At 43.4% G+C, this 25647-nt stretch overlaps 1 protein-coding gene across 1 annotated transcript in view; it reads left to right on the top strand.

Annotated features, from left to right (window-relative positions):
- The first annotated feature begins 10549 nt into the window (after positions 1-10549).
- LOC139277293 (transforming protein RhoA-like) overlaps positions 10550-25647 on the top strand; it is a 63025-nt gene continuing 47927 nt past the window's right edge. Inside the window, exon 1 of the mRNA XM_070895569.1 lies at positions 10550-10708. The gene's annotated coding sequence lies outside the window, so the exon portion shown is untranslated. The remainder of the gene's footprint in view (positions 10709-25647) is intronic.

Genomic DNA, 25647 nt, shown 5'->3' on the forward strand with positions numbered 1-25647 from the left:
CAGTTATATATAATAATGTAAGATACATGATATCCTTCATCTAAATTATTGATGTATATTGTAAATAGCTGGGTTAAAGGTATAAATCTATAAATGCAAGTTGTTCTTGTTGATGTTATGCTGTGGAGATGCAAATTGGATTACAGGATTCAATTGTCTATTAAATGAGTCCAAAGCTTTTGTTGCTATTTTTCTTCTCAGAAGTATATTCTAAGTGTTAATTACTCTTCGTGTAAATAAGTGCTTCCTGAGATTAGTCCTGAACTTACCACTTACAAGTTTGTAATTGTGCTCCTTTGACCTAAAGCCACATGGCCATTCTTTGCACTGCTTCTAGGGCTTGAATATTTACATAAGAACATAAAAAATAGGAACAGGAGTAGGCCATATGGCCCCTCAAGCCTGCTCCGCCATTCAATAAGATCATGGCTGATCTGATCATGGACTCAGCTCCACTTCCCCGTCTGCTCCCGATAACCCCTTATCCCCTTATCATTTGTGTTTTGTGCTTCAACGACCAGAACTAAACTCAGTACGCAAGTTGTGGCTTGACTAGAGCACGATACATGGCAGAATGCCCACAGCGCTTGGTCTGCCATCCAGGCCACCATAACCAATGCCTAAGAAGAGACGCTCGGTCACTCAATCAGGAAACACCAGGACTGGTTTGATGACAATGACCAGGAGATTCAAGAGCTAATAAATCGCAAGCGCAGGGCATTTCTGAACCTAAAAGAACAACCCAACTCGGGAGCAGCAAAGCAGCATTACAGACGGCTTAAGGTCGAGGTCTAACAAAAAACCCGTGACATAAAGAATAGATGGTGGGTGGAGACAGCACAGGAGATTCAGCCATGATGTGCGCGGATTCTTCACCGCAGTCAAGGCCACCTATGGCCCAAGCACCCAAGGCCCCACCCCACTGCTGGCCAGGAACGGGGAAACACTCATCAAGAGCACCGAAGCAGTCAGGACCCTCTGGAAGGAGCACTCTGCAACCGAGACTCTGCATTTGACTCGAGTGTCCTCGACTCCATCCCGCAGCATGCTACCCGCCACCATCTCAGCAAAACCCCAGGTAGAAAAGGCCATCCGCCAGCTCAAGAACAACAAGGCAACGGGAGTGGATGCAATCCCCGCTGAGGCACTAAAGTATGGTGGAGAGGCACTATTGGCACGAATGCATGACCTCATCTCTCTCATCTAGAAGGAGGAGAGCATGCCGGGAGATCTCAGAGATGCAGTAATTGTGACCATCTTTAAAAAAGAGCACAAGTCCGACTGTGGCAACTACAGAGGAATCTCCCTGCTATCAGCTACTGGGAAAGTCGTTGCTAGAATCCTCCTCAACCGTCTTCTCCGCCTGGCTGAGGAGCTCCTCCCGGAGTCACAGTGCGGATTTCGTCCTTTACGGGGTACAATGGACATGATTTTTACGGTGCGACAGCTGCAAGAGAAATGCAAGGAACAGCACCAACCCTTGTACATGGCCTTCTTTGACCTTACAAAGACCTGTGACATTGTCAACCGCGAGGGACTATGGAGCGTCCTCCTCCGTTTCGGCTGCCCCCAAAAGTTCAGCACAATCCTCCGCCCGCTCCATGATGACATGCAGACTGTGATCCTTACCAACGGATCCATCACAGAGCCAATCCACGTTCGGACCAGGGTCAAGCAGGGCTGCGTCATCGCGCCAATCCTCTTCTCAATCTTCCTCACTGCAATGTTCCACCTCACACTTAACAAGCTCCCTACTGGAATGGAATTAAACTACAGAACCAGTGGGAACCTGTTCAACCTTCGACGTCTCCAGGCTAGATCCAAGACCGTCCCAACCTCTGTTGTCAAACTACAGTACGCAGACGACGCTTGCGTCTGCGCACATTCAGAGACTGAAGTCATAGTCAACATCTCCACTGAGGCGTACGAAAGCATGGGCCTGACACTAAACATCCGTAAGACAAAGGTCCTCCGCCAACCTGACCCCGCCACACAGCACTGCCCCCCAGTTATCAAGATCCATGGTGCGGTCCTGGACAATGTGGACCACTTTTCAGATCTCGGGAGCCTATTATCAACAAGGGCAGACATCGACGACGAGATTCAACACTGCCTCCAGTGTGCCAGCGCAGCCTTCGGCCGCCTGAGGAAAAGAGTGTTCGAAGATCAGGCCCTCAAATCTGCCACCAAGCTTATGGTCTACAGGGTTGTAGTGATACCCGCCCTCCTGTATGGCTCAAAGATGTGGACCATATACAGTAGACACCTCAAATCGCTGGAGAAACATCACCGATGTCTCCGCAGGATCCTGCAAATTCCCTGGGAGGACACACGCACCAACGTTAGCGTCCTTGATCAGGCCAACATCCCCAGCACCGAAGCACTGATCACACTTGACTAGCTCCGTTGGGCGGGCCACATTGTTCGCATGCCTGACACAAGACTCCCAAAGCAAGTGCTCTACTCGGAACTGCTACACGGCAAGTGAGCCCCAGGTGGACAGAGGAAATGTTTCAAAGACACCCTCAAAGCCTCCTTGATAAAATGCAACGTCTCCACCAACACCTGGGAGTCCCTGGCCAAAGACCACTCTAAGTGGAGGAAGTGCATCCGGGAGGGCGCTGAGCACCCCGAGTCTCATCGCTGAGAGCATGAAGAAAGAAAGCGCAGGCAGCGGAAGGAGCGTGTGGCAAACCAGTCACACTCATCCTTTCCTTCAACGACTGTCCCAGCTGTGACGGAGACTGTAATTCCCGTATTGGACTGTTCAGTCACCGAAGAACTCACTTCCTCAATTTCGAAGGACTGCCTATGATGACGATACATGGTAACTCAAGACTTATACTCTATTTATTTGGTAATATTCTGCTTGATTTGTTAAAACTGCTCTGCAATTACTGGACATGGTAAATATTAAGGCCACAATCATTCCCAGATCACTTTCAGTTTCTCTCCTGGCCAGTTAAACACTATTCAGCCATGGTGTCAGCCGTGGCTCAGTAGGTGGCCTGCCTGCACTTCAATCAGCGACCCGACTTCGCAGCCGTCACCCTTCTGCAGTGGTATACCGCCACACGCTGCTCCCTCTGATAGCCTTGGCCTGCTGATGGGCTTGCAGGCCGGGACCGCCCGATTTCCGGGCTAGGAGGAGGGGCGAAGGAGCGTCAAGAGTTTGTAGAAGGAAGTGACTGGGGCTCAGGAGAAGCGTGAGTCTGGGGCCCAGAAGAGGCGAGGGCCCAGGGGCAGCACGGGCCAGCACACACTGCTATATATGTGCGCGCTTGGTCAGTGCAGTAGAGCTGGTCTCCAGTCGTCTTGGGTAATTCTTTGCCGCTGGACCAAGACCTATCTCTGTCAAGCCCGTGTGGTGGCTGGTGTGCAACGGTCACCAATCATGAAAAAAATCCAAGCACAGGCATCTTCCATCTTCCAAGATTAGTTCGGGATCTGGAATATTAGGTCCTTCATTGAAACACCTGTGAACTCATTCCTTTTTGGCGTGGAAGCAAGTCATCCTCGCTTCAAGGGACTGCTTAGGATGATGAGTAGGTAGCACGCTCGCCTCTGAGTCAGTAAGTTGTGGGTTCAAGTCCAACTCCAGAGACTTGAGCACAAAAATCCAGGTTAACACTCCAATGCAGTACTGAGGGAGTGCTGCACTGTTTGAGGTGTCGTTTTTAAGATGTGATGTTAAACCGAGGCCCTGTCTGCTCGCACAGATGGATGTAAAAGATCCCACGGCACTATTTCGAAGAAGAGCAGGGGAGTTATCCCCGGTGTCCTTGACAATATTTAGCCCTCAATCAACATCACTAAAAACAGATTATCTGGTAAAAGAGAAAAACTTGCATTTATATCTCGCGTTTCACGACCACCGAATATCCCAAAGCACTTTACTGCCAATGAAATAATTTTGGAGTGTAGTGTAAGAAATGCGGCTGCCAATTTGCGCTCAGCAAGCTCCCGCAAACAGCAATGTGACAATGACCAGATATCATCATCATCATAGGCACTCCCTCAGAATCGAGGAAGACTTGCATCCACTCTTAGCATGAGTTCTTAGGTGGCTGTTATCATGTATTCAACTATCATTGTAACCCATGTATAAGCTGACCTAAGTTGTACACCTTGAGAACATTGACCACAAGGGGGTGAACTTGTGGGAGACACTCCTAACCTGGACTTTCAGGTATAAAAGGGGAAGCTCCACCCACCTTCATCACTTGAGGTCTTGGTAATAAAGGTAACTGGTCGCAGAGTGACCTTCTCTCAAGTATGGGCCTCGTGTGCATTTATACTGCAGAGTAAGAACATATCAGCTGTACAGTCGAATACGAGAACCACAGTCCCTGTCACAGGTGGGACAGACAGTGGTTGAAGGAAAGGGTGGGTGGGGAGTCTGGTTTTCCGTACGCTCCTTCCGCTGCTTGCGCTTGATTTCTGCATGCTCTTAGCGACGAGACTCAAGGAGCTGTGCCCTCCCGGATGCAGTTCCTCTACTTAGGGCCGTCTTTGGCCAAGGACTCCCAGGTGTCAGTGAGGATGTTGCCCACCTTTGGCTCGTTTGCCATGGACGAGTTCCGAGTAGAGCGCTTGCTTTGGGAGTCTCATGTCTGGCATGCCAACATAGTAAAACGTTCCAAGATGCTTCACAGGAGTGTTATAAGATTAAAATTTAACACTGAGCCACAGAAGAAGAAATTATGGCAGATGATCAAAAGCTTGGTCAAAGAGGTAGGTTTTAAGGAGCGTCTTGAAGGAGGAAAGAGAGGTAGAGAGGTGGAGAGGTTTAGGAAGGGAGTTCCAGAGCTTAGGGCCAAGGGCAGCTGAAGGCACGGCCACAGTTGGTTGAGCGATTATAATCAGGATGCTCAAGAGGGCAAAGTTTGAGAAGCTCAGACATCTAGGGGGATTGTGGGCCTAGAGCAGGTTATAGAGATAGGATGGGACGTGGCAAAGGAGGGATTTGTAAACAAGGATGAGAATTTTGAAATTGAGGCTTTGCTTAACCGGGAGCCAATGTAGATCAGCGAGCACAGGGGTGATGGGTGAATGGGACTTGGTGCAAGTTAGGATATGGGCAGCCGAGTTTTGGGTGATCTCAGGATTCCGTAGGGTAGAATGTAGGAGGACAGCCAGGAGTGCTTTGGAGTAGTCAAGTCTAGAACTAACAGAGGCATGGATGAGGGTTTCAGCAGCAGGTGAGCTGAGGCAGGAGGGGAGACGGGCAATGTTATGGAAGTGGAAAATACAAATATCGTCCCAGTGGATGTGCAGTCCATTGGCATATTAAATGCTGCCATCAACAAAGCCACAATGTTCACTTTTCTGTCTTCCTCATTTCAACAATGCTTTTCTACTCTTCAATTTTCTCACCACTCTCCTGAAGATATTGACTCCTTCACTGGGTTCTACAGCCGACAGTTAACCCTCTGGTACCTCACCAAAGTGGCCATTACTCACACATGAGTCTTTACTAGCTGTTCAAATGTTGAAGCTATCAAGGCTGAGCCCAAACCCATTCTCACGCAGTGTCCGTACATGTGCACATAGAGCTAATTGCGGTGCCTACATTACTGGATCGTCTAACTTGTAGATGTGAATAATGCTGGCAAGGCTGCATTAATTGCTCAATCCTAGTTGCCCTAAGGTGGTGGTGGGCCTTCTCCTTGAACCGCTGCAGCCCTTCTGGTGATAATGCTCTCAAAGGGGTGTTAGGTCAAAAGTTCCACAATTGTTCCTGGATGGGAGCAGGGTATATAGGAGAACTGAGTTCGTTGGTGCACATAAGTAACATACTTAAATCCAAATGAATCCAAATACACTCCTAAAATATATTATTTGGTGTGTCTGCCGACATCATAATTTCTGTTCTTTTATTTTTCTCCCCTTTTATGTACGCAAGATTCAGCCTGGGCACAATTCCATTCTACTTGCAGTTCTCTGGCCTTTCGCTCAAGTGTTATTAATATTAATAATAATAATAACTTTTATTTATATAGCACCTTTAACGTAGTAAAACATCCCAAGGCGCTTCACAACAGTGTTACAGCGTTAAAGCAGTGTGGAGTGCGGAGGCCCCGACCTGCGTGAGAACACCAGTGGCAGGTCGGGTCCATAAAAGGAGCGGAGGTGCGACACCTGGGAGCAGCGTGGAGGCCCTGACCTGCGAGAGAACACCAGTGGCAGGTTGGGTCCATAAAAGGAGCGGAGGTGCGGTGCCTGGGAGCAGCGTGGAGGCCCCGACCTGCGTGAGAACATCAGTGGCAGGTCGGGGCCATAAAAGGAGCGGAGGTGCGGTGCCTGGGAGCAGCGTGGAGGCATTCCGCTTCAGGGAGCAGCATGAGCTATGATGTCATCAAGGTCCAGGTTGGCGATTGGAATGTGGGCAGTCACAGCAGGAGCGGCGAAATCGGGGCGAAGTAGCGGCGAGAGACTGTGGAAGGATGTGATCGGGGCCCAGGAGAGATGTGAGTTCGGGGCCAGGCACCCAGGGGCAGTACAGGCCAGCCCACACTGTGATATGTGTGCGCACTAGATCCATGCAGCAGAGCAGGTCTCCAGTCATCTTGGATAACCCTTGCCACTGGACCAAGACCTAGCTCTGTCAAGCCCGTGTGGTGGCTAGTATGCAACGGTCACCACACGTTAAAACAATTCACGCACAGGCATCTTCCACCCTTCAGGATGTAGTTCAGGACCTGGAATATTAGGTCCTTCATTGAAACATCTGTGAACTCATCCTCATTTCAAGGGACTGCCTATGATGATGATGATGACAAGACAAACAGATAAATTTGACACCGAGCCACAAAAGAAGAAATTAGAACAGATGAATAAATGCTTGGCTAAAGTGGTAGGTTTTAAGGAGCATCTTAAAGGAGGAAAGAGAGGTAGAGAGGCAGAAAGGTTTAGGGAGGGAGTTCCAGAGCTTAGGGTCCAAACAGCTGAAGACACGGCCACCGATGGTTGAGCAGTTATAATGAAGGATGTTCAAGAGGGCAGAATTTGAAGAGCGCGGACATCTAGTGGGGTTGTAAGGCTGAAAAAGATTACAGAGATAGGAAGAGGCAAGGCCATGGAATGATTTGGAAACAAGGATGAGAATTTTGAAATTGAGGCCTTGTTTAACCTGAAGCTAATGTAGGTCAGAAAGCACAGGGGTGATGGGTGATCGTGACTTGGTGCGAGTTAGGACACAGGCTGCTGAGTTTTGGATGACCTCAAGTTTACGTAGTGTAGAATGTGGGAGGCCAGCCAGGAGTGAGTTGGAGTAGTCAAGTCTAGAAGTAACAAAGGCATGAATGAGGGTTTCACCAGCAGAAGAGCTGAGACAGGGGCGGAGACGGGCAATGTTACGGAGATGGAAAAAGCAATTTTAGTTATGCTGCGGATATGTGGCTGGAAACTAATTTCCAAATATGCCACCTAGGTTGCAAACAGTCTTGTTCACCTCAGACTGAAACTTGGGAGAGAGATAGAGTCAGTGGTTAGGGAATGCAGTTTGTGGCGGGGACCAAAGATAATGGCTTCAGTCTTCCCAATATTTAATTAGAGAACCTTTCTGCTCATCCAGTACTGGATGTCGGACAAGCAGTCTGACAATTTAGATACCAAGCATGGGTTGAGAGAAGTGGTGGAGAGGAAGAGCTGGGTGTCGTCAGTGTACATGTGGAAACTGACTCCGTGTTTTCGAATGATATCTCCAAGGGGCAGCATATAGATGAGAAATAAAAGGGGGGCCAAGGACTGATCCTTGAGGTGCCAGAGGTAACGATTGGAAGAGACACCATTGCAGGAGATTTTCTGGCTACGATTAGATGGATAAGAATGGAACCACGCAAGTGCATTCCCACCTAGCTGGATGATGGTTGACGTGGACATGATGGGCCGAAATGGCCTCCTTCTGCACTGTAAATTTCTATGTTTCTATGGTTGAGAAGCATGGGAGGAGGATGGAGTGGTAACTGTGTCAAAGGCTGCAGACAGGTCCAGAAGGACGAGGAGGGATAGTTTACCTTTGTCACACTCACAAAGGATGTCATTTGTGACTTTGATGAGAGCTGTTTCGGTACTGTGGCAGGGGCGAAAACCAGATTGAAGGGATTCAAACATTGAATTCATGGAAAGATGGTCACGGATTTGGGAGGCGACAACACGTTCAAGTACTTTGGACAGGAAAGAGTGGTTGGAGATGGGGCGATAGCTGGCAAGCAAAGTGGGGGTCAAGGGTTGTGTTTTTGAGGAGAGGGGTGATTTGAAGGAGAGGGGAACAGTACCTGAGGAGAGAGAACCGTTAACAATGTCGGCTAACATGGGAGCCAAAAAAGGAAGTTGGGTGGTCAGCAGTTTAGTGGGAATAGGGTCAAGGGAGCAGGAACTGGGTCTCATGGACAAGATGAGTTTGGAGAGATCAAAAGGGGAGATCAAAGAGAAACTCGAGAAAGGTGAAAGTTTAGGACGAGGGCAGGTGGGAGCCTCAGATGAAGTTTGGCCCTGTGGGTTAGGTGAAGGAAGGGAACTCGCAGAGGCAGCTGATCGGATAGTCTCAATCTTTGAGACAAAGAAGTCCATGAGCTCCTCACACTTGTTGTTGGAGGCGTGTGTGGTGGAGACGGGAGAGGGGTTTAAGGAGACGGTTAGCAGTAGAGAATAGTAGCCGAGAGTTATTTTTGCATTCCAGAATGATCCTGGAATAGTGAGCAGTTTTTGTATACAAGAGTAGGAACCGATAATGTTTTGTGTGTTCGAGCCAGATCTGCCGATGAATGATTAAACCATTTGTCTGCCAGATCCGTTCAAGTCTGCGCACTTTTGACTTGAGGGAGCAAAGATGAGGGCTGTACCAGGAGAAATGGCCAGCATGGGAGAGAGTAATCTTTTTAATAGGAACTAGGGCATCAAAGGTGGTGGTGAGGGTGTGGTTGAGCAGATCGGTGGCTGTAGAAATGTCATTGTTAAAAGAGGGCCAAAGGTTGGACAGTTTTGAGTTGATAAGTGCACTTTTAAGTGAGTTTGGCGGGAATGTTTGTCTCACAACTTGAGCCTTCTCTCGGAAATTCCCTACGTGCCAATCCATTCTGCACAGTAGAATTTTCTGTACAAGTTCCTGCTGCACACTCTCTACTTCCTTGTCTACGTCTTCCATCTGGACATGCCTAACGTAACATCTTCCTGGTGAATGGAGGTGAGCATCCCCAATTGAAGGATCCTCCCTGTCACCACTGAGGACCTGGGTGGAGTGTTGCACAGCTCGTTGACCTCCAATATCTATCCGGCCTATTTTACAGATACCCAGGCCGCATGTACCTTTTTCGGCCAGGGTGAGACCAGCTTCCACACACACACACACACACACACACATATATATATATATATATATGCAGTGACAGAGGTTGCAACTCCTCTTCCATTACCTTGAGGGGCTGCTCCTCAATAATTGGCTTAATTTCAGCCTCACACTCCTCATCTTTGATCATCTGGTGCACAGAGGGGCAAGCAGGGATCTCCTGATGAATCTGTTTCCAGCTAAAATCACCGGTGGGAGGGTTACTCCGACTGCTTGTCACTTCTCTGAGACCTTGTGCACGCCCGGGTGACCTTGGAAAGAGATCTCGCAGTGTCCACCGGGTCGCTTGAAGTCTTCTGCAATCGGTGGGAATCACAAGATATTGGTTGAGTCATCAAACAGGAAGATCTAATTTTAATTTAACTCATACAATTTTAATTTAGATAGACCACTCATATTAGTGACATTATCCTCTTGGGGTTAGGGGGGTTGGCACTTCGAGTATGTATTGTAGTTTGGTGGCATTGGGTTGGCCCAGTGTCATTCCATTGATGTATCTGAAATAGTCCTGGGGGCACTCACTGAGTTGAATTTAATTATGTTTTGATGAATGGAACAGAATGAGGATTGAAGCTGGAACCTTCCTGGTGCGTATGACTCAGTTCTACACTACAGAATACATTTACCAACTGAGAGAGCTAATTGCCTCTAGTAGCATATTGGTGATGAATGCGTCGGCGTAAAATTACTTTTGTGATTTATTTCAACCCAGTCATTAAAATAGGCAGAGGAATTTTCTGTAAAACATGTGCAATACCAAAGCAATAAGAAAAAAAAAGAAAGACTTGCATTTATATAGCGCCTTTCATGACCACCGGACGTCTCAAAGGGCTTTACAGCCAATGAAGTACTTTTTGAAGTATAGTCACTGTTGTAATGTAGGAAACGCAGCAGCCAATTTGCGCACAGCAAGCTCCCTTAAAACACCAATGTGATAATGACCAGATAATCTGTTTTTTTTTTAAATGATGTTGATTGAAGGATAAGTATTTGCCAGGACATGGGGGATAACTACCCACTTCTTCGAAATAGCTCCCTCAGTGGGGTGTCAGCCTAAAATTATTTTAAAAAATCACACCTACTCCACCCTATTGCTAAATTCTCTCTCTCTCGCTCTCTGTGCAGTTTCTTCACATGATCCATTAGCAGCCTGCTAAGTAAAAAGAAGGTTGCCTTTGGAGAGAAGGGGCTGCTTGCATTGTTTTGAATTTGTGACTGCCACCCCCTCAGGCGTGGCCACGTTGATCGGGAGCGCGCTGTGTCTGACTGGAACCCAGAGAGAGAAGGGAAGAGAAAAAAAGGAAGCGGCACCGGAGAGAGCGAAAAAAAAACTACCACACACAAATAAAAATCCTGTTGGTAAGTCACCTTCCATCAACCTACCTATCATTCAGGAGATTCTTAAAATGTTTTTAAATAAATAAAAAAGGTCTAAAACCCTTTCTTTTTATCTCGATATCCTCCTTCCCCCTGTTTTTGTTTGGGGCGGGGGGTTCTTTTTTTTAACAAGAAACAGGTTCTGACAGGACATTTTTTGTGTCCTCAATTTAAAATCTTGACAGGATTTCAAGAGGGGGAAAAAAACATTTTTTCATTGTTTTTATATAGATGTTGGACTCTTACCGATGATATATTGTGCGTATTGCTCTCGGTGTTTTATGTATGGATTTTTGAATGTTTTTTTGGCCCATTTTCTCTCTCTTTAATCATCTGTTGCTGGCGGCCGCCATCTTGTGTCTGGAGGAGTTTTTATTTTATGTGGGGTTGACCCAACCCAAAGAAGCATCTTGAAGGCTGCTGGACCCCCTTAACATTGATAGAATAATATATATAAAAAAAAATATATATATAAACCCAAGAGATTTTTAAAACCAGATTAATTAACCCCTATCATCTCCTTCCCTTCAGTGCAAAAGTTGGATGTGGGTGTTTTTCTCCAAGTCAGTGTTGCTTTTCAGCAATTGGGGAGGGAGAAGTTTCTTGCTTAACGTGAAAACTTTTGTTGTTGTTGTGGTTTGTTAATTCCTCAGGTCGAATTGATTTGCTTCAGACTCCACTAGGTCTGAAATTCCAATTGAGAGGGAGGGGAAAAAACACAATTTTAATGACTTTTTTTGGGTTGCGTTGGGGAGTTGGAAACAATATTAAAATCGAGGCCCTTGTGTTTATGAAGGGAGGGGAAACTTTTTAAAACCGAGAAGACGAAGGTGTGTTTTTTTTAATTGTAAAAGCGTTGCGACGTGTCTTTGAAATGCTATCGTGCTTTGCACCTCTGAGGTATTGGCTGAATTTGAAGTATAAACGGTTTTTAAAATATATAAATACTTTTTTAAAAAAAACGGAAATATCAGGACATCTAAAATGAGGTAATCTATTTTAAAATGGCAACCGCCCTAAATTTAGATTTTCTTTGGCTTCAGTGTCTTCTGTGTTTTTGGCACACTGGTCATATTTTTGTTGAGATTTTTCGACCTATATTTGTGTTTTTTTAAAGGGGTGGGGGAGATGAGAGTTTTAATTTTTCTTGTTTTTTTTTGTGTAAAATGTTGCCCAGGTTAGAATAGTTTCTTAGAGAATAAAATGCCTAGCATTTGTTGTATTTGGTCTGTATTGTTTTTATGATTACTTTCTCTTCCCCCCCCCCCAATCCATATAACATCCCCAACAAAAGCGACATGTGAAATGTTAAGGCACTCGTCGTACGTGGTGTCATTTCTCTAGTTTTTAAAAAATCTGTTTGTTCTCGATTTTGAGTAACTAAAGCCATATTGATGCTATTTCATGACTGTAGCCTGTGTGTACCGCCCTTGTTTTGAAATGGCTATGGTGGCTTTTCTGTTTTCAAGCCACGTTGAGCTTTTTTTTAAATGAGACAAATGCTTTCAAAAGGCAATTAGATAAGTACCTGAAGGAAAAAACATTGCAGGGCTACTGGGAAAGGAAGGGGTGGGGGTGAGTGGGACGAACTGAAGTACTCTTGCAGAGAACCAGCACAGGATCAATGGGCCGAATGGCCTCCTTGATCTGTAACCATTCTATGATTTCTAAATAGAAAGATTCTTGAATGTTCATTTTTATAGTTTATAAATCAACAGAAGTAAGGGGGGAAAAAATGCTCAGTAGATACATCCTGGACAGAAATGATGTCTTGGCCAATGCCACATCTCTGGGGATGACATTTTCTCAATGAAGGAAGCTCTTATTGTTTCCCATACGTCGAAAAAGGGGAACTGCTTCTGATTCTATTGGGACGTCAAAAGGCATAATTTCGTGCGTACATAAATGTTGTAAATGTTTTCAGTTTTATTGAAACTGAATTAATGTTACTGATTCTCCAGTGAATTTAAAAAAATGTTGTTACTAAATTAGAAAGCACTGTGTCATCCAGTATTTCAAAATCTATTGTTGCCTTGTATCCTGATACTTCTTTAGGCATTAGTAATGAATTTCAGCAAAACTAATCTGGCCTCCTATAAATCTCAGACAATATGAGGTAAACCAATTTTATTTTTTGGAGGCTTCTCTGATTGCTCTGAGATGGTAATTATCTGAGACTGGGAAGATCCTTGGTTTAATCCTTAGTCTTCGCTGAGTTAGCTGATCTCAGTTGAGGCAGCAGTGGGTGTACAAATGGCTGTAGTGCATCTGGGTTCAGGCAGGGAGAATTGGCCATGGTTCTCGCGCCTGATGGTCATACAGACAATCCTGCTGGGTGTGCATGATGAGTTTAGCTGCGATGTCTTCCATAGTTGGATAGCTTGCTAATATCTGTAGTCAAGGCCTATGCTTGAATAATGGCCACTTTGAGTGTGATATCTGGTGATGTACAACCATACCCTGGTAAGAAATCAATACCTGCAGGAGTGGGAGAAAGTGTAAAAATGGTTTACTGCAAGGAGGCCAGTTACCGCATTCTAAGTTCATGCATCTTCCAGTCAAATTTAAGTGAGATGTAAATATATTACATAATTGTTTTGGTGAAGAAGATGGGCAAGGAAATGTTTAGCAGAATAAGGAATTATGTTGATCCTTCTAAAGATAGGCAGAAAAGTGTCTGATCAAGTTTTTAGTCATCCCTCCTAACAAAATCTCCTTTTGGCTCAGTGTCAATTTATATCAGATTACGCTTATATGAAGCGCCTTGGAATATTTTCCTACGTATATGGGACTATATAAAATTATTTTGCATGGATAACCAGGTGCACAATCCAAGTGAGGAATTCCTGAGGCTATAGACTTGACAACTTCCTGGTTTTAAAGCATGCATTTGCCATTAACTTGGATAAAGCTAATGTTTAACCAGCATCCTGTGTGAAAGGAGCCTTCATCAATATTGTGCCTTGGTTCTGGAAAATGCACAAAATCACCTACTTATCTGTATAATAGCAATGTTCTCACCAGGCATAGAGTATTGGTATCCATACACTACAAGTAAAATCACAATTGACCCTGTAGACTTTAATGTGTGATGTTTTTGGTTCACCTCAAAGTTATTCCCACACTACCACTAGAATTGACAGACCTGTACCTACCAGTTCTTCACCCTAGAGTTGTGTAGCTTAAAGACATAGCCTAAGTTTGGAAGTACAAAATCTGTAGTTGCATTGTTTTTCCACAGTTCAAATGAATATAATGAGAAAATATCCCAAAGAAATAATTCTGCTTATTTAAGTACTACATTACAACAGTGACTACACTCCAAAAGTACTTCATTGACTAAAGCGCTGTGAAATGTCCGGTGGTCTTGAACGGCGCTATATCATTGCAAGTCTTTTACTACAGACAACCAAACTAGGTTTTATAGAACAGTTGCACTTAAAATTGAAGAGGAGGAACAGCCAGAAGAATCTTGCTGTTTGCATTGTGGTGATGGTTTTGTGACTATTTTCAAATCATCACATCGAGAAGCAGTCTATTCAGCAGTTTCCTTTATTAATGATGCTGTGCAACTATGTAATTCCCTGGACTCTAGAAACACATCTATTTCTCTACTGTTTATGATAAAATACTACAAAAACAGGCTAGCTATTTTAAACAGGCCAGGTGCCCCAGTTGGAATGGAAGTGCCCTACATTTTTAAACTAAATGTAAGCAAAGTTATTTTTAAAGCATGCTTACGGTGTAGAATTATATAAATAGAGCAGAGAAGGAGGCTATTCAGATTGTGCCTGTATTCCTGTATAGCTCCAGGGATGCAGGAAGAGAGAGACCTGGGGGTATATATGCACAAATTGTTAAAGGTGGCAGGGCAGGTTGAGAAAGCGTTTAAAAAAGCATATGGGATCCTGGGCTTCATAGATAGAGGCATAGAGTACAAACACTGGTTGTCCCTCAACTGAAGTATTATGTCCAATTCTGGGCACTGCACTTTAGGAATGATGTGAAGGCCTTCAAGAAGGTGCAGAAAAGGTTTATAAGAATGGTTCCAGGGATGAGGGACTTTGGTTACCTGGATAGAATAGAGAAGCTGGGGTTGTTCTCCTTAGAGAAGAGAAAGTTGAGAAGAAATTTGTTTGAGGTATTTAAAATCATGAGGTGTCTGGACAGAGTAGATAGAAACTGTTCGAAGGGTTGAGAACCAGAGGACACAGATTTAAGATGATTGGCAAAGGTGACATGAGGAAAAACATTATTACGCAGCGAGTGGTTAGAATCTGGACCACACTGCCGGAGAGTGTGGTGGAGACAGATTCAATCATGGCTTTCAAAAGGGGATTAGATTAGTACCTGAAGGAAAAACATTTGCAGGGCTATGGGGAATGAGCGGGGGATTAGCTGAGGTGTTCTTGCAGAGAGCTAGCACTGGCTCGACGGGTCGAATGGCAGCCCCCTGTGCTGTAACCATCCTATGATTCAATGAAGAGCTATCACTGTAATCCTATTTCCCTGTATGCTTTTACAATTTTCATTTTCACATACCTATACAATTTCATTTTCAATGACAGTCTCTGCCTTATGTGATGAAGCATTTCAAGTTCTAACTACCTTCGTTTTGGGGCGGGGGGCGTGTAATTTTAACTTCTCTCATTCTTGTGATTATCCTCAGATTATGCCCTCTTCTAATTCCCCAACCAGCAAAAACAACCTTCCACTCAATGTTTCATAATTTTGAAAATTGCAGTTGGGTCCCTTTTAACTTTCCAGTTGGAAAAGCCCCAATTTTCAAGTGGTTCTTCATTACAATAACCACTCTTTTGTCAGGATCATTCTAATGTATCTATAGTATGCCTTTCCCTTGGCTCCCAGAACTGCATGCGGTACTCCAACTGTGGCTGTGAATCTTTGTACAAATTCACTATTACTTTCCTACTTTTATATTGAGTGCCCCTGGATATAAAATTCTGAATTACATTTGCCTTTCTTTGTAGCCTTTTTACCTGCATTCCAACCTTTAAAGATCTATGTATCTGCACCCCTAGATTCCTTGGTTCTTCTGTTCTGTTAAGAATCTTACCATTTAGCGTAATTCCTTTCATAGAATCAATAGAATAGTACAGCACAGAAGGAGGTCGTTCAGTCCAACCACTCCATGTCGGTGTTTATACTCCACTCTAGCCTCCTCCCATCCTTCCTCATCTAACTCTTATCCACATAACACTCTATTTACTTCTCCTTCATATGCTTGTCCAGCTTCCCCTTGAGTGCATCTATATTATCTCGTATTGATGGCCTCTAGTTTTGCTCTTCCATACAAGTGGATAAATAAATACTCTTAAGGTGGGATCCGAACCCATTCTTATGTAGAGAATAGAGCCTAAATCCAACGGCTTAGACTGCTTGATCATGATCATCTTTATCATTGACTCTGTTTATAATGTGACTCAAATTAGGGTATGGCCACTATTCACCAAAATGTTCTATTTGGAGGTTGCCTACTTGTCTGTACACAAGTTGACTGTACGAACTTGAACAAAAATCGCCAACTCATTGTGTATAATCAACCCCCAAAACAACAATAGTCATCTTTGCTCTTTAAACTTTACTTTCTTCCAAAATTCAAAACTCCACCCATTAACCTCCCCCCCCCCCCCCCTGCCAAATCATGTTTAGAATTGCTTGGTTTTCACAAAAATGAGAACGCTGATTGGCTAACTTTTGACTGCAATAGAATTTCTCCAATAAAAGCCAAAAATTCCAGTTTCTGTGTCTTGGGACCACGCTTAGTTTCTCACAAACTAGAACTGTTCTACATTTCAAAACTGTATAATGGTTTTTTGATTATCAAATTTCTGGAATAATTTCCATCCCAAAACAAGGTTGCAATTGTTTTTCTGAAAAATGCAGTATATTAAAAGATTTATTGTGCTGCAAGAATTCTTTTAATTCAGGTTGTTACTGGATAGATCTGATGTCAGCATCGTGGGTCAGTGTAGGCTGGTGGAGAGAAAAGAATCCATACTGGGGAGCAACTTAAAAACAATTTTAAAAAGTTGTAAGAGGGAAGGAAATTAAACCAAAACACACTTTTAATAAGAGTGATCATAAAAACAAAACCCAGAATCTGCTGGTTTTACCATAAATCATGCAGCAAGAAACCTAAAATGGTAAAATACAAAATGGCCCAAACTGTATTTTTAATGTGGGGAGGGGGTGGGGGATGCAGTGTGTACCATCTACAAGAGGCACTGCAGCAACTCGCAAGGCTTCTTCGACAGCACCTCCCAAACCTGTGATTTCTACCACCGAGAAGAACAAGGGCAGCAAGCGCATGGGAACAGCACCACCTCCAAGTTCCCCTCCAATCACACACCATCCTGACTTGGAAATATATCGGCCGTTCCTTCATCGTCGCTGGGTCAAAATCCTGGAACTCCCTCCCTAACAGCACTGTGGGAGTACCTTCACCTCATGGACTGCAGCGATTCACGAAAGCGGCTCACCACCACCTTCTCTAGGGCTATTGGGGATGGGCAATAAATAATGGCCGTGCCAGCGACGCTCACATCCCATGAATGAATTTTTCTTAAAGGAGGAAAAGTAATTCAAATAAATGCAAAATTAACAATGTTTTGCTGGCCCTGGAAACACAGAATGAGCTCTCCAATACAGCGACCCTGATTTAAACTGGCTCCTGTCCCCTGCCCACCCCCCACACCCGGCCCCATTTTCCCATGCCTGAAATTTTAATTTCTCATCCTTGTGTTTAAATCCCTGTATGACCTCACCATTTCTATCCCTCAGCTGGTGAATTAAAGAAATCTGAAATAAAATGCAAGTATCAATAATGGTGACCATGAAACTTGTCGTAAAAACCCATCTGGTTCACTCATGTCCTTTAGGGAAGGAAATCTGCCGTCTTTACCCGATCTGGCCTATATGTGACTCCAGACCCACAGCAGTGTGGTTGACCCTTAACAGCCCTCTGAGTTATACCAAATCACTACAAAGAAGTATCACCACACGGACTGCAGTGGTTCAAGACCACCTTCTCGAGGGCAAGTAGGGATGGGCAATAAATGCTGACCTTACCAGCGAGGCCCACATCTCGTGAACGCACTTTTTAAAAACTCCTCCGGTAGTATGAACTCCAAACTCTTCACTTATCTGACTCTGGTCTTCTATGCTTCCCTCCATTTGACCCAACCATTGGCGGCTCTGCTTTCAGCTGACATGGTCCCACACTCTGGTATTTTCTCCTTGAGAGACAGAGAGGCTTCAATGTCCCCCTCTTCCTTTGAGGCCTTCCTTTAAACCAACCTCATTGACCAAGCTTTTGGTCACCTCTCCCAATACCTACTTCTTCTTCTCAGTGACCATTTTTTCCTTGCACCTCTGAAGCACCTGTGGACATTTTTCTGCATTAAACGTGCTATATAAAACCTGTTGTTACAGATCAGCCAATTTAAGATTACCAATGTTTTCTTGCCACTGATTATATTCCTTTATTTCCTTCATCTCTCTATTTCAAGCTGTAATTGAGTGCTGTAGGGTAGCATTGGCCATATTTCATGGGTTGCAGCAAGGGGAAATGGCATGGATGTAGATAAGAATGACCATCAAGATGAGTTGTGTATATCTGATGCTCAGCTGCCTTTTGGCCGACAAGCATCTCTGCATTGCCTTTGCATCTATATTTTAGTGCTGATTGCTCATTTTACATGAATTGTTGATTAGCAATCTATCCAGGCTGTTATTATTGAACATGAAAGAAAAATGAACATAACATGTTACAAAACTGTAAAAACATCTGTGATGTTCAGATGATGGATTGAACTCACTAAAACTTTAAAACTGAGATGAGAAGGAATTTCTTCTGAGGGTTGTAAATATATGGAATTTTTTGCCCCAGAGAGCTGTGGAGGCTGGGCCATTGTCTATCTCCGCCTTAAATATATTCAGATTTTTGAGTGATAAAGGAATAAAGGGTTATGGGGAGCGGGCAGGGAAGTGGCGCTGAATCCATAAGCAGATCAGCCATAATCTTATTGAATGGCGGAGCAGGCTCGAGGGGTCAAATGACCTACTTCTGCTCCTATTTCTTATGTTCTTATGTAAAAAAAAATATATATATAAATCTTAAATCCCGGGCATACTTACAAATTTGGAATGATTTAAATTTAGCCATTACTTTTCTTCTTGTGTGACTTTTTTGTGGGATAGTAATGATAGTTATCACTGAAATTAAAATAATTTCAACAGTACCAGAACTTCATAGTATGTACTCTGCTGAAAGTTTTTAAAAACACAATTGCAGCATAATTTGATAGAACATTTTGAAGTACTATAATTGGTGGGGCGTTTTGAGTTAAACATTTCTGTGACATCAGTGCAACCCAAGGCTGTGGTATTGCGGTGATGTTTCACATACCTGATTGTCATTGGAATGCACAGATGGTCAACTTTTGCCAATCCATTACATTTACCTTTTATGTTTGTCTAGCAGTGCAGATAAAAGGGTGGATTATTACCTTTTTTTACTCGCAGGTGTGGAACACTCATCACAAGTTTAATCTTGATGAAGATCCTGCAGTGCCTTATAGTACAAATAATCACACCTTTTTGAAGTGCTGCTATGAATGTTTCTTGGGAAGATCCATTTTTTATTTTTTTTAAAGTGTTACAATCTTATGACTGTTACTTCACTGCTACAATGTTTAAAAACCTGATGTGAAGGTGTTCAATGGATACAGTCGTGTACTTTGGTATTATTACAATGTTAGATATTTTATTAGTAAAATGTTATGTTTTTCGTCTTTTGGGTGAGATGTTTCGGTACTTTATTTGTACTTTCTGTCTAGACTACTAGCTTTTAAATTTGAGATTTAGTTTGGAAGAGGTTCATAGACTAGAGTCTCAACAGATTATCTAGTCATTGTCACATTGCTGTTTGTGGGAGCTTGCTATGTGCAAATTAGCTGCCGCGTTTCCTACTTTACAACAGTGACTACATTTTAAAAAGTACTTCAATGACTATAAAGCGCTTCGGGACTTCCGGTGGTTGAGAAAGTTGCTATCTTGGATACTACCAGATATGCAATTGCAAGTCTTTCTCTTTTTTTTTGCTTTCTCAATATATAAAACTTCGATGTATTGCAGTTCTGGTATGGTCCCATTCCCTAAACACCAAATTATATTGAATTTTAACACTCGTATGGCTTGGATGCAAAATCTAGATGTATTAATGTATTTTGTAGCTCCACTTAACCTATCCTAAAAAGACCAAATGAATTGTTATGTATTCAACATGATGTTCTTGGTGCATCCTAGCAGTGCATTGCTTCATTTTTCAGCCATTATATTTCTCAAGACCCTCAATTTCTTGGTGTTCTATTACAAACCTTGCTGCTAAAAGTAGTACCTATGGCCCCAAGTTTCGTGCCACAGTGAAAACGGCGCACCTCCGAGCTGGGCGCCTGTTTTTCGCGCCGAAAACTGCGCCTAAAAAAAAAAATCCGATACTCAAGGAGCTCGATGTCTGCTTGGCGCGGCACACTCTTCGCAGCAGGGGGCGGAGCCTAACACTCGCGCCGATTTTCTAAGCAACAGGAGACGGGTACAATTTAAATTAGCCTTCGTGGTGCTGGCAACCCTGCGCGTGCACGTTGGAGCGTGCGCGCACGCGCAGTCTTACACAAACATTGGCACTCAGCCATTTTTAAAAATACTGCAGAAAAAGTGAAGATTTGTTTCTTGGACCCCTGCAAAGGCTTGTAATTTAATTTTTTTTGATATTTCTGTGTGTGAGGGAGTGCTTTTAGCAGCACTGCTGAATAAATCACCTGCTGAAATCAGTGAGTTCAGCTTTTCACTGCTAAACTTGCAGAACCGGTGCTGCATTGGTGCATGTAAATTAAGGACTGTGTGTTTGGAGAAATAAGAGTGCCAATTCAACTTTGCAATAATACGTGGTGTTGACAATGCAGCACCCATTCTGCAAATTTAAATATAAAACTGTCGATGTGGCTGCCTCTCCCTATCCAAGTGGCCTCAGTCCCCCTCACAGCTAGAAGGCTGCTGCTGTATCTTTGGCTGCTGGCCAGCCACTGACGCCGTTCCTAAAGCGTGGCCGAATGGCCTCAAGAACCTTAATGAGCTGCGTGTGTCCTGCGTTGATTCTTCGGCTGCCGGCCAGCCACTGACGCCGATGCTATCTCATGGCCGAATGGCCTCACATCGGTCCGCTGATTCTTCGGCTGCCGGCCAGCCACTGACGCCGCTGATATCTCATGGCCGAATGGCCTCGGGTCCGTCCGGTGCTGCTTCTTCGCGGCCAGCCACGAAGAGAATGAAGGCCTGCCTCAAGCACTGCAGCTCAGCTCAAAGCTTGCTGCCGCTGCCGTTGAGACACTGACGCCACACCGCTGTCTGTCTCCAACATGAAAGGCCTGCCTGAAGCACTTTCACACAGGTAGGAACATGGTTTATTTAATCTTTTCTTTGCTTATAAATTTTTATTCAGGTTGGATTTATTTGTATAAGTATAACTAAGGATTGATTGTAGAATTTAATGACTTCCCTTCCCCCCCCCCACCCCCCCCCCCCCCATCATTCCCTACGCCTAATTTGTAACCTAGGCTGATTTTCTAAAGTGTAGACAAGGTTTTTTCGAGCGTACAAAAATTTTCACTTACTCCATTCTAAGTTAGTTTGGAGTAAGTTTTCACTCACGAAACTTTGAAATCAGGCATAAGTGGCCGGACACGCCTACTTTTGAAAAAAAATTCTGTTCCAAAGTGAAACTGTTCTACCTGACTAGAACTGGAGCAAACTAAATGTGGAGAATTCCGATTTCTAAGATACTCCGTTCTACACCAGTTGCTCCTAAAAATCAGGAGCAAATCATGTGGAAACTTGGGGCCATATTGCTGTGACTTTACAGCCAGTCTGATTTGGATTGTTTCAGGGTGCTCTGTGAACTGGTTTGAGCCCCTGTGAGCTTGTAAGGCATAGCAAAGCAAAAACAAGTGGATGAAAATTTAAACACAACTAACTGCCACGGGCTTGGTCCGCAACAGTTTCCACAGAAAATGTAAATTTCTCGAGGTATGGTGTGCTGCCGAATGCGCTGTTGACATGGCAGCATGATGAGGCAAAACTGTGCCAGAACAAAGTCTATGTTGACTTCAAGCACGCACATGCAGAAATTAATTTCCATACTGGAAGTAGTACTGGTAAAATAGATTGCACAAATGCAAAATAAGCACTACCCCGTAAGTGTTTTTCTAGTGGAAAACACAGTGGTTTGCTGACTATTTCGAAGGCCATTTTGGTTGGCTTCACAATTTCAGACTGACGTGATAAAGTGTTGAATGTTAAATGTTGAGTCCAAGTCTGTCACATCTGAAATGCCACCATTGTTGGGTGATTGCCTTGCGGAGGATATTTTTGACACACACACGTTTGGACTGTTTTATAAACTCTTGCCAAATACTTGGGTTCAAAGAGGAGACGTGTTCATGGGCTGGGGAGAATATATGCACGCTACCAGGCGGTTGTGCACAAAAGCAACAAAATGGTTTGGATAACACCACAGCCTTTGTCGGAGTGGATCTGGTACTTCAACAGGGACACAGGCAAGGCAGAAGAGAAAGATCATCTACCTGTCTGTGGATCAAGGCATAATTCAAAATTTCAAAAGTGTCAACCTGTAACACATGATGGGCAATATGATTGCATGCATGGGGAAGGGATGAAATTTATTAACATTCACATACTGTAGGCCATGCAGATTGTTTGCCGTGTATAGAATGAGGGGAAGGAGCAGATGAGTACTGCTGAATTGAAGGAGTTAGGGAGAAAGGAAGAGAGACTTGCATTTATATAGCGACTTTCACAACCGTAGGACATCCCAAAGCACTTTACAGCCAATTAAGTACTTCTGAAGTGTACTTACTACTGTAATGTAGGTAGGAAACGTGGGTTTTACACACAGCCAGGTCCCACAAACAGCAATGTGATAATGACCAGATAATTTGTTTTGGTGATTGTGTTAAGGAATGACTATTAGCTAGGACACCGGGGATAACTCCCCAACTCCTCTTTGAAATAGTGCCATGGCATCTATTACATCCATCTGAGAGAGCAGATGGGGCCTCGGTTTCACCTCTCATCCGAAAGACGGCACCTCTGACAGTGCAGCACTCCCTCAGTACTGCAGTGGATTATGTACTCAAGTCACTGGAGTGGGACTTAACCCCACGATTCGGAGGCGAGAATGCTACCACTGAGCTATGGCTGACTTGAGGGAGCAAGGGGGAAAGATTAAATATTTACTATTACACATGTCTAGTGTAGTGAGGAATTATAGCAAAACCAAAAAATACAAAACTATATCAAGAATGTTTCATAAAGTAACTTCTGTGGTTTTACAGTGTAATTGAATAATCTGGCACTCCCTGTGCTAGCACATTATTCAGTCTTGCATCAAAAGCATTTGAGGGGAACAAAAACATAACTAGCCCAATATTTAATGGCGCTTCACTTGGCCATTATTCATCTATAAATCTAATTGGAAGCATCCAAAAGGGAAAATAAAAACTAGTTTAGTTGAACATTGTTAATGCTATTGACTGATTTGTATCTTGAACTCGTTTAGTAAGGTGACCTACAGATGCCCCACTTTCAAGCTCCAGACGTGGCTATAATGTCGATGACTGCCACCTTTTTTGATTGTTGCTATTACTATATTACATTACTATTTGGGATCAAATGAACTTCCAAGATATGTTCCAAAACACCTAGAATACTGCATACAGTTTTTTGTTTTTCATATTTAAGAAAGGATATACTTGCTTTGGAGGCAGTTCAGAGAAGGTGCACTAGGTAGATTCCGGAGATGAGCGGGTTGACTTAGGAAAAAAGGTTGGGCCTCTACTCATTGGAATTCAGAAGAATGAGAGGTGATTTTGTCAAAACATATAGATTATGAGGGGGCTTGACAAGGTGGATGCAGAGAGGATGTTTCCACTGATGGGGAGACTAGAACTAGAGAGCATAATCTTAGAATAAGGGGCCACCCATTTAAAACTGAAATGAAGAGGAATTTCTTCTCAGAGTTGTAAATCTGTGGAATTGCTGCCTCAGAGAGCTGTGGAAACTGGGTCATTGAATAAATTTAAGACAGAAATAGATAGTTTCTTAACCGATTTAAGGGAATAAGGGAGATTATAGGGAGAGGGCAGGCAAGTGGACCTAAGGCCATGATTGGATCGGCCATGATTGTATTGAATGGCGGAGCAGGCTCGAGAGGCCATATGGCCTACTCCTGCTCTTATTTCTTATGTTATGTAAAAGTTGGAAATCAGTACTACTATATTACTATGTAAACAGTAATATCAGAATTCCAGTCAGTTTTTGTTATAAAGCATCTTGAAACTCCATGTTGGGTTTCTACTGCAAATGTGTTTTTTTCAGTTTTCAGAGCAATCCATGAGTAATGAGGGATCCAGCCCAGCATGGATGGAGTGTTGTGTTGCCTTTTGAGTTAATATAATATTTTCGGTCCATCTCAAAATTACATGCTAAGAACAGTTATCTGTCATTTATAGATGTATTAGAGCACCCCACCCTCCAAAAGTGATAGATATTTTGTTGAAGATCTGCTGTACATAATTTGTGACAGGGTTGAAATGACGTAGATAAACCACTTGGCTTCAGTCTTACAATTTTGCATTATTTTAACCGTTCAAATTGCTAGTTTTATAATGTACTTTCAATCTGTTATCTTGTATCTGGTGCTGCGCTTCCCACCATTTTAGCCGTTGCTAATTCCTACATTCACAGTTCTGACTCAAACAGCAAGGGTTAGAGTTCTGATGAAGGGTCATCGACCTGAAACATTAACTCTGTTTCTCAGATGCTGCCTGACCTGCTAAGTATTTCCAGCATTTTCTGTTTTTATTAAGGGGTAGAGTTTCTGCTTTGGACACAATCGGGAAATTGTGCCCATAATGCACTCTAAATTGCACAGGTTCAAGTTTCTGCTAAAAATCATTTGCATAATCACAAACTTAAAATCTTCTATAAACCAATGCATTTGCATAGCGTGAAATTATTTAATTTGGTTCTTTTCTATTTAAGAAGTACTCTATGTATTGAAGAGTGTTAACCTGGTCCACTTTTATTAAAACACAAAAAAATGGGTTTATTACAAAAAATAAGCGTTTTTAATAAGTTTCCAGTCTTCCACCTATGAGTAAACGGATTTAAAATCCACTAAAAATAACTTGAAAAAACTCTAACCTGTACCATTTACTACTTTATTGGTGTACACTAATCAGTTTCTTAGTAAATTGAAAACTTTTTGATATGAATTTTTTTTGGAGGCAGACTCCGTGGCTTTCAAAAAGAAATTGGTTAAGTACCTGAAGAGAAAAAATTTGCAGGGCTACAAGGAAAAGATGGGCGAGTGTGACTAGCTGAAGTGCTCTTGCAGAGAGCCAGCACAGGCTCGATGAGCCAAATGGCCTCCTTCTGCGCTGTAATCATTCTGATTCTGAAATGCGCCTACTAGTACCTGTGTACCTAAGAACATTAGCACAATTTGAAGACCTTCCTGAACCAGCACAATCGGGAGAAGCTCGCAAGGTCGATGTGGAAATGAGGCCAGCCTGATTCCAGCAAATTGAATCTCGAACCGGTGTAAAAGATTACGGCAACTTGAGCACAAGTGTTTTTGGGGTGTAACTCAATTGCGTATTAAATTCCCCACTCTTTTGCACCGGTTCGACTGATATTAATGGCATAAATAAGAGAAAACCCCATGCTGTTTATTTTTAATGGTTTACTCTCCTGCCTTTTCTGATTTCTCCCACCCTTTCTCTTCTGAAGTCTTTAACTGGGGCTCAGTTGTCCTTTAG

The sequence above is a fragment of the Pristiophorus japonicus genome, chromosome 12 (genome assembly GCF_044704955.1).
Source record: "Pristiophorus japonicus isolate sPriJap1 chromosome 12, sPriJap1.hap1, whole genome shotgun sequence".
In the NCBI taxonomy this organism is placed as follows: domain Eukaryota; kingdom Metazoa; phylum Chordata; class Chondrichthyes; family Pristiophoridae; genus Pristiophorus; species Pristiophorus japonicus.